Source organism: Leguminivora glycinivorella, chromosome 10, assembly GCF_023078275.1.
Source record: "Leguminivora glycinivorella isolate SPB_JAAS2020 chromosome 10, LegGlyc_1.1, whole genome shotgun sequence".
In the NCBI taxonomy this organism is placed as follows: Eukaryota; Metazoa; Arthropoda; class Insecta; order Lepidoptera; family Tortricidae; genus Leguminivora; species Leguminivora glycinivorella.
In genome coordinates this window covers 8,244,174-8,259,942 of record NC_062980.1, presented here as the reverse complement: position 1 = coordinate 8,259,942, position 15,769 = coordinate 8,244,174, and the positions used below count along the sequence as shown (strand labels likewise).

The following is a 15,769-nucleotide window of genomic DNA, read 5'->3' as shown; positions in this document are numbered from 1 at the left end:
TATAGAGCCTTTTGAGGGTAGATTAGATTTACATTTATTTAAATACCTAAAGATACAGACTATAGACAAGGTTGCGAAGCGTAAGCGACTGTGACGTTGGCTAGGGGAGCAGACGTGTAACGTTGTTAGCGCCATCGGCAGCGCGGGCGCTACGGGCCTTCCATACCAATCGGCTACGGGCGTAGCGCTCGATCTCCCGCACTAAGTGCGACGATCTACGAGATCTTGGTAAAGTACTAATCTTTGTTTTAAAAGCAAAATCATAGTTTTTGTTTGGATCAGAATTATTATACGACGTTATTAGTAACACATAGACTGGCCAAATAAGGACAATAAAAGTAGAAATATTTAGTTTTTCAAGGTTTAAATTTAAGTGAACTGATTGATTGACTGTTATTTATTTATTAGTCTTTTTTTGTAAGTATGTAGTAAATAACATGCATATCTTAGATATATTTAAGACTGCTATTATCCTAGATACGAATAAAATAAGCAAAGAAACAACAACGTAAGATTTTAAATCAAATGTTTTCCTCGTACTCATACGACGATAGGTCGAGGAGGACATCATCATCATCATTACCGAAAGATTCACCCTTGTTGTTTTAGTAATGTTATCAAAATCATTCTCCTTAAATCTTGAATTAAGTGCGGTCAAAATCAATCCAGCACGGTAGCCGAACCGCTTTACGTTGTAACGTTCTGTAACACGAATGTTTTCCGGTTTACCTGTCGCCTGTCCGGGCTAATTCAAACATTTCGCTTCGACTACGCCCTTCTCTTGAGCTCCAGCACCTTCAGAACTATAGGTGGACTAAGGTCAGGTCTATACTGGTCGGCTAGCGATCGGAATCCAATAAGAACGCTGCTTGGGCTCCTGCAGACTTGCGTCGGTCTTTTTGCTCCAAACACTGATTTATAGACGGACCGAATTGCCCGTAACAAGAGTTTTGAAACGGCTCCCATCTTATCCAATCGTCAAACGTGCGACTCTCATTGCACGTGAAAAGATTCCTAAGTTTTTACCTGACTAATGGAGAGCTCAGCTATCATTTATTACGTTTAGTGTAAGTAAGTAAATTTGTATTTATGTTTGTCCATTTCTTTGGCATCGATATTAGATTTGTGTCAGTTGTAGGGTGTACCTTTCAGTAATATCTAAAATTTATTTATTTTTTATTATTTTATTTATTATTTATTTCTTTCCCATCACGGAACAATGGTGTTCCGGACCTTTGGGAGGCGTGCGCGGGGCCGAAGCCAACGCGTAGAGGCCCTTTTGACACTTTAATGAAATGTAAGGGGTACACCGAGCGGGTGTTGCCCTTACCCGTATCATGGGACACACGCAGAGGCAACACCCGCCAGGGTGTAAGGACTATTTGAGAGTTAATGGAACCTAAAATGAACTGGGCTATTGGATGAAAGTGATGGACTAAATACTGGGCTATGGGATAAAAATATTATTTATTATGATTACCTTATTTGTTTTTATTTTATCTAGTTTACTAAGAAAACAATTTTGGCATAATCGAGCCTGGTGTCTTAGCAAGCTGCTGTCGCCATCTTTCTTTCGTCAATACTGTTTTACAATATAACGAGATATCAACCGGCTATCAGAAGGAGCGCTACCAAAATAAGCTTTGAAAATTTCGTCTATAATTAAGTTTTTTTTATGGTGGTGTGATAGGCTGCTTTCAATATTGTTAGTCAACGTGCATGGCTCAAGCTTTTAGATATATATAAAGTAAATTTATGTATATAGTAATTACAGAATTTTATAGACTTAAGGCGTAGCAAAACGTTTGATGACTTGTTCATTTAAAATTAATTTTTTTTTTAGATATTTGTATTGCTTTTGATAATTTATGTATTTAAGAGCTCATAAAGCCTTCATTCATTATTACAGTTACTTGTCAATAACTTAAAATTATTGATTTCTTAAACAATGGTTATTTAGCAGACGACATCCTATTAGTACAAATTGCTGTAAAAGTTGGTATATTATAAACTACCTACATGCAAATCGAACCGGAAAAATAAAAACAAGCAGTAATAGTACATTAAAGATAATATCTGTTTTATGATGCGCATATTTATTACTAATGACTAGGTACAAAAAGTAAATGGTATTCGTAAAACTGGCACTTAAGAAAAACTAGGTATTAAATATTGTTCCTTAGAATTTCATGACCCGCGGTTAGTTCTTGTTTTTTGGATCAGTAATAAATAATTGAGAGCATTAGGTACTATTTTTATGTTGATTATAATTAACTTTATTTTCAAATAGAATCATACATGCCACATATAATACAATACTAAAGTATTTTAAAGTGCAAAGGTCCTCTTAAACGTTTAATAATTATTAGCACGCAACGATCATAATAAAATAGGTAATTATTCAAATTGTTATCGTGTGTATTTTGTGGGAAATTGCACAACGATTTTTACTGTTTGGCAATTAAAATGTTTGCCTGCACTGCTGATATGAATACGTGTAATGAATAAAAGAACACAAATATCCTATCGAGGCGATAAAAAGTAAATGCATTCCTATAGAATTTGAAGTATATACTTGCAATTTTATTAATCTTCCACAAGACATATCTACCAAGTTGAGTCGTTATTAGAAATGTAATCTAACTGTAAGCACTTCTTTCAATTCAAGTTCGGAGTAGGTAGGTCCTAAGATGGCAATGTTTTTCGAGATTTCAACAGCAAGTAATTACAAATTAAATAAAGGAAAGACAAGTTGGGAGTCTGTCGTCTAATTACGGCGGCTGTTTTCTGTCCGCATCACACTGCATTACAATGACAATAAGCAACTGCGCCTATTAAATTATTTGATAAGTCTCTTGACGGCGCTCAGCCAAAATTACTTGTACAAAAAACATTTCCGCTAAATGGTGTCGCATCATCCTTGTTTACTGTAAGGCCCCTCGCCTCGCGGGTCGCCGCCATAAATCCTAATATTAGCAGCGAATAAGACGTGCTCGGGGACTTACTGATGAAGCCTTTACATTTTAAAGCTCCTTAAGTTCTTGCACGGCTACAATTAACGTCAACGGCCTGATATACGAGAATAGTTGGAATGATTCAAGGCAGCCATCACTTTGGGCGGCAACTTGTTTGATAAATGTACTCCTAAGCTTCCTTAAGCGTACCGCAGACGAACTAAGCCAGAACCGTCTAGATACCAGCTTGATATTAAGCGCGGAGGATTTTATTTCCATTTGATAATCTGCACCGCGCGTTATAATAATGGGAAGCCATAAATGGCCGCTACACGACATTTATATGAATACCATCCATAAAGTAACCGCAGTCAGCACCTGGCATTACGTATGGATGGCGCCCAAACATTCGGGTATATTGTCCTCGGTAACACGCATCTAAAATTCATGCTCTAAACACGGGCGCGGGCGACTCGTGAGCTTTTATTGCAGCCGCACAAAACTAATCTTGGACATATTTTTATTCATTACCCTGTAGCAGGCGCTACATTGTAAATTTACGTTACCTCTAAATTCTGTTCTGAGTTATAACTCCAGTAAAGTTAAAATATATTTCAAACAATTTTGTCAAGCGTCAGGAGCTAAGTTCCTAAATTAACAATTTACGTTAATGAAAGTTACAATTTTGCTTTGTAGATTGTATCTATAATTTATCAGTATCTGTAGAATAATAAAGTCAAGAAATTACTTTTAAAGTCTGCCGTTGAAATTTAACGACAATTCTCGCGATAACGAGCGATCTATAAAAACAAGAAATCGTTCGGAACATACCCAAAACGTCGTAAAACAAAGCGCATCATTCAAATATCCCATTATCCCGTGCGATTTAGCTCGCAGGCGCGTGCTCGGGTAAATTAAGCAAATTAAGAGGCAGCTCCTGAGACAGTAATTACGGCGTCTATACTTGGCCGGGCACCAACGGCGGTTATCTGCCGGCTTCCGATTTATCGGACCCGGCGACGGCTGCCGGCTGCCGCTGCGCCGGTAGCGCTGACACTTGTTATAATATGTGCTTGTAATTACGCGCCTATTTTTTTCATGTCTAAATTGTTATCGGAATCATTCGTCGATTAATTAATTATATTCTTCTTTTCAGAGGTGGCTTTGAATGTGTAAAATACAAACAGTTTAAAACATGTATAGCTTTCTTGTAAGTATAAGTATTTGAAGTACCTACTAGTAGTAGTAACCTGTAACTACTAAAACGAACTAAAGTTTACATGCTAAAGAACACTATTATGCGGTTGTTAAATTAAATTAAACCCAAAATGCATCCAGCTTATCTAGTAGGACGAAACGCGCCGCCAAATTAAATTAAACAGGAAGTTGAATCGCAGTGAACATAAAATGTAAAATTCAGGAAAATCAAGTAGAGACACCGGAGCCAGTCCAGGAAATAAGCGGATAAGCCGGGAAATAACACGTTATCAAGTAGAACAGCTGTAGTGCAGCGCGTGGGCGGCGCGCGGCCTATCGACTGGCGCCGCGCCTTGCATACTCACCTCAAGGTCACGCCGCCGCCTCCGCACCGACCGACCGACCCTACTCACAACCCTCTAAAAAAACCCTTACATTTTCAATTTTGCAAATTTAAAAAGTAACCCTCGTCCGGAAGGACGTCTCGCCGGGCGGGCCCGCGGCGCTCCGGGCGTCCCTGAGGAAACTGACGGACGTCGCCGGTCTTCCACGGGTTATATAGCCGGCAGCGGGGCGGGGCGCCGGCGCGAGTTGCGCCGTCGATTCGTGAACCCGATAAATAAATTAATTAAAAGTGCAAGTGAGTGATCGCCGCGTGCAGCCGACCTGAGCTCGTCTACGGATAGAGCTTCGCCTTAATTGGAATTTCAGACGCACCGGATACTTGCCGGAGGTCCGGATTGTTCCCGAGTTTGAAATTTACGAGCGAGCCTCGACGAGCCAAAACGGCTTTGGCTGGATATTGCAACAGCTGCTGCTACTGCCCTACTTGCACGATTTTGTCAAAACTCTACGTTTACGAACCCCCTAGACTAAATAGCCAAATACGAGGAAGTAGGTAAACAGAAAAGGTAAAGATGTCCGTTTTTTTGCTACGAAACTTGGATGGGTGCATTAATTACTATATTGTTACAAGAAACAAGCATTCTACTTCTCTGTCACTGCTAAGTCAAAACTTTAGTTGAAATAAGTCGAATGCAATTATAATGCAACGAATGCACCGGAGCCACGCTGTTACGTCGTCACCCAAATCTAATGTTTAATTTGTTTATTTTTTGTATGTCTTTTGTATTTTTTTTTTGTAAGTCTTGTTTTGTATTTTGTAGTTTCACAGTGCCTTGGTGTTAACTGTAATGCTGTGTTACTTTTTGATTAAATAAATAAATAATTAAGCTCTTATGTTGTCGCTTCCGATAGTAGCTTTCCCTTATGTTGGAAAATACATCAGTAAAAACGCACAAGGTTATCAACTGTCAATTGAGGAAATACACGACCCTCCTGATTTTTCGGGCCAAGGGTTTATAAATGCATTTCCCCAACTTTGTAGATACGTATAGAATTGCATATCGTCACTACTTTAAAAAAATCTCGTATCTCACGTTGTTCCTCAAAGTTAAAACGCAGTAAGTCTATATGCCTTCCATACATACTTACTACAATTTTCTTTTCATTGACAGACGAAGATACGTTTTTTTAAAAGTAGTGACGATATACAGAGTGGGGCCTGTAACAAAGGCGAAGAATTGAACTGTAGGCTATTCTCCTTATACTGATCAACATTTGTTCAGTGACTTTTAAAAATTATGAAGTCTTTAAATTTTTAATTTTTCATACAAAATAAATATAAGCTTCAATGTACGCCATTATTGTTGTCATTGACGTTGTCTGTCACACTTTAGACTTAACAAAATTCGCAATACATTACCTCTTAGAAAAAACTTTCAAGGGTGATAAAAATCAAAATACAAGTTATTTTTATAAGTCGCCGAACAAATGTTGATCAGTATAAGGAGAATAGCCTAGAGTTCAATTCTTCGCCTTTGTTACAGGCCCCACTCTGTACATACATCTACTTAATCGCTGCATATATGCTCGCTCATTTCTATGGAACAGCCGAATTCAATTCGCGATGTCAGCATGGCCTCACACTAAAAGTTGTTCATTATGACAAAAGTCACTATGCATAGTTTGGCTATTAGTAGGTAATTAAAAAAATACCTGTATAGTACGAATAAAAGTAGTAGTAGTAGTAGTTCCGATCATACGAATAATATGACATAGTTTTTGAGAGCGACTCTATTAGCAACGAGCGTAAAGGAGTGGTGCTGATGAGTTTTACAAATACACCTTTTCTTAATTTATGGACATGTTAAACATTAACGCCATAGGCGGCGGCTGTTGGAACTAATGTGTTTCACAAAGTTTATCATTAAAAACGCTTCATATAGTAAGGGCAGCACCAGTCGCGTACTAAGCGAATACCTACATAATATATTACCTCTAACAATGTAGATGCTACCACAAAAATAATTTTATAACCCAGTTCCTCTTGTATCGATTGCCTGCATTTTCCATTCTATTTATATCTGGAAGTAGTCGGCGGTAGCGATATCCGATGCAATGCACCAATCTTGCTTTTATATTAAAATTCGGAATTTTTTTAACGTATTTAGTATAAGCACAAATACAAAGTTTACCACACAAAAACAAACGAACTCATTACGTAACAATTTTAAAAATTCAATAGGTTTGTAGCACAGAGAACCTCCTATAGAGTGGCAGTCTTGTCATATTTGGTTCGCGATACGAGTCACCAGTGTTTGGGGTGCGAGGAGCGGGCGGGGAATGTGTTAAGCGCGCTGTGATTGGTGCGGCTTTCGGGTTGTTAGGTACCAGGAATTTGAAGAAGAATTCATACAAAGTTTCCTAAGACAAAATTAATTTTATGCGACAATTATTCATTTATTTACGTTTTCTTTTATTCAAGTACATTTGTAATGATGGTGATATTTACATAATTATTATCGTTAAATAAAACTATTAAAAAAGAATGAATTCTATAAGAAAAATAAACATAGCAATAAATACTAAAATTGAATAAATTAAAAAAAAGGTAATAAAAAAATTAAAATAAGTTAAAAAAAAACTAATAAAAATAAAAAAAAACAATGCCGCCCGAACAGGGACTTGAACCCTGGACCCTTGGATTAAAAGTCCAATGCTCTACCGACTGAGCTATCCGGGCTATACGTACCACGCCCAAAATGAGTAATACAAGCCCGTTGACTTATGACGTTTTGTTTCTGAGTATTTCCTTGCCGTCGCCATTATAGATAAGAAAGTTAGAGGTGTATGTGTGTGTACTGTATTTAATTGAATCCTCAAGTCAAAGGTACTCACAAATATCTGAAGACGCTTCTATTGTCAAAGCGATTGATGACAAGGCGAGGTGTGTTGAGATATTTTTGATCGACACGGCCGCTTAGATATATCTGACGGCGACTGTAGGTACCTATGGAGCATCAGAGGGACTACTCAGAGTTTTTAATACGCCCGTAAGGAATCAATTTCCTCGACCGTACAAGTACATTATGCAATTGTTGTTTCCAGTAGATACAAGTTTTCAGGGAGCTGGCTAAGCGTTTCATTCATGCTATGGGATGACCAGAGGGCTAGTTCATTTCTTGCGCAGCGAATAGGTAAGCACCGCGATCCAGCGCGGCAATGCTACCAGCCTTCTGGGCACCCTAACATCCGGCGCCGAGTTTGCTTCTGTCTTTTATTTGTAAATATTTTTATGTACAGTCAGCCAAAAAAGTGGTTTACAACATTTTGACCTTATGAGTTTAATAATAGAGTCGAAAAGCGGTAGGTAAACCACTTTCTTGACTGACCGTACATATATTTATTCTGTGTTACATTAATAATAAATTAAGTTTAGTAGGTAGTTAAGTTATTTTTATGTTTTTTTTATACGGATGTAACTACTGATATTAATAAAAGTTTAATAGATACAATTTCCGTACAATGAATATCAATTTACGTGACGTATACCTACATACGCTATAGAGTAACGGTACGTATTATAATATAACTCATGGTGGACACACAATCCTGTGATAGTCACTGAATCTGGCATTGTATGCGTTAGTGTGATACCGCCTGAACCTCTAATCCGATAAATCAAACATACCTTCAATTCATACATAAATGGTATTAGTAAATGGTATAATTACATTTGTCATTTTATGGGATACAGATCCTATAAAATCTCTAAAATCTCCATACAAAGTTATTACCTCAATGTTATTTTATTTAAGCGTCGGATGCACCCTCTACAATATCTCACTATCCTTACTCTTTGACCACTGAAAGCACTTAATCAGTTATTTCGTTCGCTTATCTCGAGCCCCTGTGGCCTAATGGATAAGGCATCGGCCTCCTAAGCCGGGGATTGTGGGTTCGAGTCCCACCAGGGGTACGTGAACTTTTGTTTTATTAGAATCCGATTATTTTTTTAAAATAATTTCAGCCGAGTGATGAATGCTTGAAAGAAATAAACTCACAGCAAACACCAATTGTAACGTGATACTGCGGAAAATTGCTTTTTGTTTGTTTTTCGTGAAAGCGCGGCCGTCACTGGAATTTTCGGCTGTTTATCCGATAATGTGCCCGCTGTCTGTACCCTGCTCCTATTCGACAAACCGTTTACAACCATTTGTTTCTGCTAGTCCTGAGGAAGAATTTAAAGATAGATATAAATATTAGCAAATCGCTGCTATCTTCGACAGTAGTGATGATGCCGGGCCCTTTTAAGCGTTTATTTATTTTAGATTTTTTATTTTAAATAGGTATCTCATAGGTAAGCGTGCTCCACCGTAGACCGCATCATCATTTACCGTCAGGTGTGATAGTGATCAAAGGTAGACGTTTGATCACTATCAGTAGAATTCGTCTACCTAATTTTCACAGAAAAAAAAAAACATTTATTAACTTAATGCATTATGTAACAATTTTGTACGTCTTTCCCATCACGGAACAATGGTGTTCCGGACGCGTGCGCGGAGCCGAAGTCAACGCAGCGGATGCTGCCCCGCTAATAATCTTATTATTAAAACATTAACTTTCAAATATGTATTTTAATGTGAAGTGGAAAATAATCCATATTTAATTTCTGACCCATAATTATAAACTTTACAAATCACATGACATAATAGGAGTAGGTACATACATAGGTATAGGTTACCTACGTATATATGTCGCCTGTCTACGAGAGTTTTACAGTCATGCTGTAAGAGTTTATAAATTATTTAAAATTCTCTGCAAACACCCTTGGATATAATAAAGGAATAGAACACGAGCACGCATATAATATGCTTTATTACGTCGTACAGTCGCAATAAAGACCAATAGAAATTGTGAAATGCCTTCAATATTGAAAACGGCGACCCAGTTCCTGCGGTCGGAGGGGGGCGGCGAGGGGGACAATTAATACAAGCTCGTCATCTGTTTTATGACTGGACCGGCCATCTAGAGATGGGCGCTGACGGGTAAATACCGGGAAAATACCCATATCTACCCAATATGAGGTCACAGCTTTGCAAAACGCCAGGTAGGTGCATCCGTATTGAAAGGGTGCAATAAGTCACTTGACCGGTCAGTTACTTTTTTTTATTTTTATTTATGGGATACTTATACTTTAGTTTGTACTTAGCTAAACAAGCGCCACGTCCATGTGTGATTTTAATTAACACTTGCTTTGAATTCGGACTGTAATAATGCCTTCTATGTGACTTCGGCTAGATAGTCTAGATACTGGACTTCGGCTAGATAGTAGGCTTTACCAAACAAACAGCAAGTAACATTTTAGTGCTATAATTTTGGTTTTCGACGCTAAAAGCTACTATAGATGTCGTATAAAGGTTTTCGGCGTGACCGCCTGTCGTATAAAAGCCTCCAGTAACACCTTTTAGCTCTATAAGCTTGTACCGCTAAAAGGTGTTATTAGGAAGTTGGTCTATAACAGGATCAAATATGACTACTATAGGTCTATATTATTGTATAATAGTGTTAGGAATCACTGCTATGCAATCAATTTGCGATATTAAGGTTCCCGACAAGCCGCTATGGTTGTTGCGTTATACAGCTAAAAGGTGTTATTAGGAAGTGGTGTAAACGTTTATATCACCATTTTATAGAGCCGCTATAGGCCTGGTCTATAACAGGATCAAATATGACTATTATAGAACAATATTACTGTATAATGGTGTTAGAAATCACTGTTATGCAATCAATTTGCGCTATTAAGGTTCCCGACATGCCGCTATAGTTGTTGTGTTATACAGCTAAAAGGTGTTATTAGGAAGTGATGTAAACGTTTATATCACCATTTTATAGAGCCGCTATAGGCCTGGTCTATAACAGGATCAAATAAGAACAATATTATTGTATAATAGTGTTAGGAATCACTGTTATGCTATCAATTTGCGCTATTAAGGTTACCAACAAGCCGCTTATAGTATTTTTAGTAGTTGTGTTTTAACAGATTTAAAACCTAACTATACCACTATTTTTGGATATAGTGGCTTTGGAAAACACTGCTATAGTATTTAACACTGTATAGTAGTGTTATGAATACCATTATAGAGCTATTTTGCTGTATAATGAAGTTTTCAGGATACGTTTATATAGCTTTGAAAAGGTTATAGTCGTTTTCTAATGCCTTTTATATCTCATCGCCGTATACGCCACAATGACTCTTTAAATATCACAGACCTGTTGAATAATGGTTTCGGTATCTCTTTTAAAACACAATAGCGTTATAGCTGAGTTTACTATATGTTTTATAAACCAAATCAGATATATAAGAGTAGAAAACAATTACTTTTAAATGACAATTTTGACCTTAAAAGGCTGCTTTATGGTGTTTATACATCGTAATTATGAAATCAGGCCAAAGATGCGGTTTCTGGTTCCGTACAGTGTTTTTCTAGAAATTAACTTTAAAAATACACATAGCGACCAATTGTAGTTTAGATTTGTCATACTAAAAAGAAAACAACATTTATTAACACTGTTTAAAAGATCTTTCTATAGTAAAACATTGAAAACAAGTATTGTTTTCTATATAAAGAACTTATAAGTTAAACTGGATCATAGTTAAATTCTCATGCAACCCTAATTGAATCCACGATGGCGGGCTTATGGCAGTGAATGCGTATGATAAGTGATATAGTCGAACTATAAAAGCGTATGTTTTACTTCTTGGATCCATAGTAGAAACTATGGTGCCAATAATTTTATTGTATTGAATTATATTTATTTATTTTATTCAAAACATGTATACATCGAGGGCGCATTTAAAATACTCCATTAAACTAATATTCTTTTAACGGTAAAATTTCCATCGCATACCTTTTTGCAGTAATGATGATGATGATGATGACGATGATTCTAATGATGGAAGTATACGAAATCCAAATTATGTTAATTGACACTAAACTTCACAAGTTCACACGCCACTTTTCGTTAAGTTCCTCGTTTAGAACAGTTTTTGTTAAATATTACACACATTAAATTATTTTAGGCCATACTTGTGTGTGATAGGGGCGAGCACACAAAAAAACGTTTAGGAGGAGGAGGTAACTAACACACAAGCATTCGCTGCAGCGCTCATCTACTTTTTGGAGGCGTTCGGGACTTTCGTGTAATTGAAGGGCGGGTTGCGAACTGCGGTGAAACTTGTTTCGGGTATCAAGATTTCTCCTACAATTTTACGTCGAACATACCAATAGTAGCCATGGTATTTTAATACATGATGCCTTAACATAGTTAACAAATAGGTCAGTTTATGTAAACTATGTTCTCCAACTTTACGTTCTTTTTTATAGTCTGTCTTGTTTTAATAACTTAAATTGGTTAAGGGGGAACAAGCTCGTCATCGTAGTAGCCATGATAATTTATAAAGATCTAATGTAGTTAAGAAATACGTCAGTTTATGTGGAATATTCCCCCTATTTTATGTTGTTTTTATAGTCTGTCTTGTTTTAATAACTTAAATTAGTTAATGTATTTTGACAACTTTGTTCGTAGGCTCTAACGTTGAGTTAATAATTTTAAAACATATATTACATATATGAAATATTCTACAAATTGTAAATCATAATATTTATTTGGCACGAGTCACGTGTCCAATCCAATCCGAGTCCATATTGAACTGGGAAATATCGGAGCAGTTCAGGAAGAAAATCACAAGTGACAGAAGCCTTAATTCAGACCGATCTCGGCCGGACGGACGCCGCCTGACGGGAAGATTGGGATACACTTCTAGGTTACAGAATGACAGTATTTTATATTTCATAAGGCAGGTAGCTGGTACAATAAATAGAGACGTTACGTAAATGAGATATATTGGGACTTAAAATATAGCACGACGTCTGGATCATTGTAGACGATGTAATACTTAATAATTAATTAATTAATTAGTTACCTACCTCTACCTATAGTTAGGTACGTAAGTACAATACCGATAGTAAGACCGCCTGTTGTTTACCTTTGTTCGTGTTGCTTCCTTGTTTTGTATTGTTGTATTTTATCAAGGTGTGCAATAAAGAGTATTGTATTGTATTGTATTGTACAATACAATAATAAATTAAGTGTAAAGTAGCAACTAACTTAGATATTGGATTTTTGATAACAACCACCGCCATAAGTTTCTATCGCAAACTGTACTTTTTGATAAGTACAGTAACGTCATTGCGACAAATTTAACTAGTTAAATTTCAGTGATGTTGCGTTAAAATATTGGAAATATTTAACATTTAGATGATATTGATATATCTATCACAGAGTAGGAAAATGTACATATCTTTACAAACAGAAAATTATTACTTAAGTACACAAACATCATATTAATGATAAAATGTTATCCTACATGGATAAGATAAAAATTGAATATTTAAACTTTAATATTACAGTGAAAGCAATTTGAAGTTTCGATTATAAAACCCACTGAAATATCTCGTCGCATGTCTTAACTACATTTGAATGCTGCAAAAGCATATCCTGACAGCGGAAGTAATATCCTCAAGTTTTGCTCGCGTCGTTAGTTATAAGCGCTCTTATACATATTAAGTGACATCGTTTCGTAGTAAGTTATACATACCTACTTCTATAGAAGACTTGCTTAGAGTAGTATCTAAGGAAAGGTCTCCGTTTCAAATTTGTCAAAAATGATCCCGATTACAGCTCACAAAGCCACTAGTGATGAATAATTGAGTTAAAAAAATTACGTGTCATCTAAGTAGTAGGGATGTACCGACTAGTCGCCGACTAGTCGGGAAAGCCGACTATCCGGCCACATTTGTAGTCGGCGACTAGTCGGCGACTAGTCGGCAAATATAGCCGACTAGTCGGTACTACTTTATCTACAGGAAAAGAGGAAAAAAGTACCAATATTTATTATAATCATTTTTATTATCAAAGTTAACACTAAAAGTTATAATCAAAGTTAACACAAAATCAACTCTACGAGTATATATCTATATTTATATCTAACAATCGTATATCAATATAGAATAATGACAATCATAATACCGCACTTGGTAATGAGAAATATGTCATTTTATACAGGATTAGGTACTTTATTTTGTACCAAAGGCAAATTATGATGCAGAAATGTTAATGTCTCCGCTCTATCAGGGAGCAGGCGGTTTCTTTTTGATTCATATATGTTGCCAGCCTCTGAAAACAGACGTTAACTATAAACAGAGCTACTTGGGCAAAACATGTATTGTTTAGCTATACGAGCCATTTCAGGGAGCCTTGAGCGGTTGTGGCGCCACCACTCAAACGGATCTTCATCACGCTTAATGACTGGGATAGCGCAGTAGGACTGGAGTTCATGCGCCACACTAGGTCCACCATCGTTGTAATCTGCGTCTTGAATTTTTCTTGATACTAACTCTTGATAACATTGCCAAAAATTGCGGTGGATCGCCGACTCTACATGATCAGCGGTATTATTAGTAGCTTCAGATCCATTTCGATCGTTTGATTCACTTTCATCTTCATTCAGATTGTTTGTAGTGATTGTAGCTTCATACAAAAATTTTCTTCGTCGAAAAATTGCATCTTATATCTGGGATCTACCAAAGTCGCGAGTGCGAATAATTTATTTTTTTCCAAGCAAAGTTTACCGAACCTGGTCCTCATCTCATTTTCTAAGATGACTTTTACTTGCATAATTTGGTCATTTTCATCCGTGTAATTTGACAAATACTTTTGCAGTGTTTTTGTGTGAGGTATTACTTCGGATAGCGAAGAGAAGTTAGAACTGACAATTTTTGTAACCTCTTCAAATGGTTTCAGCAGGGTAATGTACTTTTCAAGCATATTCCATTCGCAGCTTGACAGATTTTCAAAATTGACATTTGTTTCAGTCAAGTATAACGACACTACTCGTTTTTGCTCAATGAGGCGCGATAACATGTAATACGTGGAATTCCATCTCGTAGGAACATCTTGGACGAGTTGATGCTGTGGCAATCCCAGTTCTCTTTGCAGGTCATGAAGTTTTGATTGAGCAGGCCCTGAATGGTTGAAGTGGCTGACAATTCTCCTACACTTTTTTAGAATTTCCGCTACACTGTCCATTTTCAATGTAGCTGTTATAGTCAATTGTAATGTGTGAATAAAAACGGAACTCCAGTAAATGCAGAGTCATCAATGGCCTTAACTACATTTCTTCCATTATCTCGCACGATTGCATGAATTTTTTCATAATTTATATCCCACATGGTTGGAATTTCTTCCAGACATTCTTTTATATTATGAGCAGTATGAGACTCGGGGAAATATTTCATTTGTAGCACCGCGTGATAGTAATTAAAGTTATCATCTGCCCAGTGTGCAGTATAACTCAGAAAACTTTGCTGATTGTTTGTGTTTGTCCACAAGTCAGTGGTTACCGAAATCACCTCGGCAGCGAGCACTCCTTTTTTAATCTCAGATTTTGTTTCTTCATATAGATAAGGGATTATATTTTCTGAAAAGTATTTTCGGCTTGGCATATTGTATTTTGGTTTCAATTTTTTTATTAATTTAATAAATCCAATGTTTTCAACGATGGACAAAGGTTGGTTCAGGGACAATCATTTCCCCAATAGAAAGGCTAATTTCTCGGGCCCTGGGATCTTCTCTTGGCCATTGTACAACAAAACAGTCTTTAATATTCTGTTGCCGTTGTGACGGGCTGGCCACTGGATTCGATGCTGGCGCAGGTGTCGGTGATGGTATCGACGACAGTTGCTTCTGTTGCGGCAGAGAAACAGAACGAGGTGATGAATCGCTAGACTTAATCGGAGCGGCCAGTTGAGGAATCAGATGACTGTGTCTATATTTTATATGATTGGTCATACTTGTAGTATTAGCGCCATTGCCATGACCACCACGGGAAATTAATATCGAACACTGGTTGCACCTCACTTTATTTACATCGCCTTCAGCATCGTCAAAAAAAGTCCACACTCGCGATCTCCGTTTCGACATTGTTCGTACGATTTAAAAGCACTCAATATTTATTTAAGTTACAATTCGATGTGATGTTTTTGCTATGAAATGACAGCGCAACTAATAAATCACGAAAACGTAGGTAGACAAAACAAGTCATACGTAAATATGAACGCAAGACATGTAGGTACCGCGACCGCCATAAACAGGGCGATTCGAATGGTTCCGAATGCTTCCGAACTCTGCCGATTACAATGATCGGCCAGGCC

General features: G+C 37.0%; 1 protein-coding gene and 2 non-coding genes across 3 annotated transcripts in view; 1 reads left to right on the top strand and 2 right to left on the bottom strand.

Moving 5' to 3' along the window:
- Nucleotides 1-15,769, bottom strand: part of LOC125230353 (matrix metalloproteinase-2-like) — a gene marked incomplete at its 5' end in the record, with an annotated part of 154,238 nt that overhangs the window by 129,199 nt on the left and 9,270 nt on the right. The window lies entirely within an intron of this gene.
- Trnak-uuu lies at nucleotides 7,164-7,236 on the bottom strand. The gene has a single exon. It is a non-coding gene; the product is annotated as a tRNA-Lys (tRNA).
- Trnar-ccu lies at nucleotides 8,400-8,472 on the top strand. Its single transcript has one exon. It is a non-coding gene; the product is annotated as a tRNA-Arg (tRNA).